At 29.9% G+C, this 2146-nt stretch overlaps 1 non-coding gene across 1 annotated transcript; it reads right to left on the bottom strand.

Moving 5' to 3' along the window:
• Positions 1–1698: 1698 nt before the first annotated feature.
• On the bottom strand, positions 1699–1770 carry Trnaq-cug. The gene has a single exon. It is a non-coding gene; the product is annotated as a tRNA-Gln (tRNA).
• Positions 1771–2146: the final 376 nt, after the last annotated feature.

Here is a 2146-nt window from a genome sequence, read left to right as displayed (position 1 = left end):
TAACTATGGTATTTTATTAAGTTTTAAATTCTATAGACAGCTTTTACAAACGACAAAAAAATAATTTCTGATATTTAACTTATTTTTAGAGGTGAATGTAAATTGAAATCTGAAACGTTGTTTCACTCAAAATCTAGTAATGTTCGTATTTGTACCAAAATTTTTCTTTGTTTTATTTTATTTACGATTCCGCTCAGCGAATCAAAGAAAATTCGATTTTGTTTGTACGTCAACTGGTAACAAATAAACAAAGAGACTTTAGTTTCGTGAAAAACTGTTGGATAGTGTAACATATGCAGCGCAGGTAAGGGTTCTGTCCTAACGAAGAGCGCGCGTCTCTCGAATACTTGATCGGTATTTGAATTTTTAGTTTTTTTTGGTTGGTTTTAGAGTTAACTTTATGTTTAAGGACTTTGTACGTGTTTATATAATTTTTATGTGAAAGAGGAACACCTAAATAGATGTTTTAATTTTTTAAATATTTTACCAAGAACATGTTAGTTATATGTAATAGAGAAAATTTAAATAAATTATTTGTATCTTAACATTAGTCTTAATATATAGTCATGGTTTTAAATGGCTATATAAACTTATTTTATTATAAAATCTAATTCTAAACTATAAGACCTAGTAGATGAAGAAATGGAATATTGATTAATTCTATTGTTTCAATAAGAAAACACTTCCCGGTGACAACATACACAATAAAGAATCACCATATAAGTTGCAATACAATTCTATGACGTCATATTATGACTACAACACAGGAAAGTTGAATGAAATCGATGTGATTCCTAAAAACGTAACACGGCATCACTTGCAGGGTGGGGTTTTTACGCGAAAACCAATTCCGTCTTCATTTCACCAGTAACTTTACCGAACAAATAATTTTCATGTCAAACACAATGCTCAGCGGTTACAATGACGTGGAGAGGTGACGTCAAAATTTGCCAATACTCAACTGTGCTTAGCTAGGGGTTAATGGAAAAATTGGTCAAAAGTTATACAATGTACTTGTAAGCTTGGATTCGATTTTTCGATAATTTTGTTTGCTCGCAAACGAAAAAAAATTGACGTCACTTACATCGACAAGTGATACAACGTAGGTAGACGAAAAAATAGTTAAGTAAATACGCATTATCAAAGATTACTCCAAAAGTTGTAATCAGATCTCGATGAAATTTAAATGTGACCACATGATAAACATCGGCTTTCGTTTAAATTAAAAATCATCAAAATCGGTCCACCCAGTAAAAAGTGATGCGGATTTTCGAGATCATCACATCCTGGTTTCCTTATCACTGTACAACATTTATGGTATCTCCTTTCCAACAAAAAAAGAATTATCAAAATCGGTCATATATACGGTAAAATTGAGTAACCTCCTCCTTTTTTGAAGTCGGTTAAAAAAGAAATTGGCTAATTTTTAAACACAAGTTATCTATATGTATAAAAATGAATGCTAAAAGTTTTGGTAAACGCTAAAATGGATAATTCTAGCAGTTTTCTTCAGTTTTCTAATACTTTATAGTAGGTTCTTATAGAATGAAATCTATAGAAAATTAGAAAATTTAAGAAAACATACCGTGTATTGCAGTATCTACACAAAACATAACAACGTCAGTATCTGCTAGAAATACATAATTTTAAATGAATTAAAATATAATACTTACTATTCCAAAATTATAATCATCGTTAAGGTTCCATCGAGATTTGAACTCGGATCGCTGGATTCAGAGTCCAGAATGCTAACCATTACACCATGGAACCTGTGTTAGAGCTTCCTGAAAGTATTATTTCATTCGGATTTATAATTGGTAACGGAGAATAAACGAAATGTAAAAGAAGATCATTATTACATCACTTCAAATATAAAATAAATGATTATTTTATAAATCTGTAAATATGTTACAGTCACTATTAACGGAGAACGAGTAATGCTTAAGTTTAGTTCACGTTCTAAACGATCTAGACATACTTGAAAAGAGAACAATTAGTAATAGTAACTGAATTATTAGTGCTTGTATTTCCTAAAGAACCTTCTGCTTAGGACGCTCTGATTAACATAAAACGTTTTATATATAGAAAAGATTCGTTGTTGTTAACAATCGCAATATAATATATGAAAATTAACTTAACATATCAT

Source organism: Melitaea cinxia, chromosome 8 (genome assembly GCF_905220565.1).
Source record: "Melitaea cinxia chromosome 8, ilMelCinx1.1, whole genome shotgun sequence".
Lineage (NCBI taxonomy): Eukaryota > Metazoa > Arthropoda > Insecta > Lepidoptera > Nymphalidae > Melitaea > Melitaea cinxia.
This window is presented reverse-complemented; position numbering and strand designations above follow the sequence as displayed.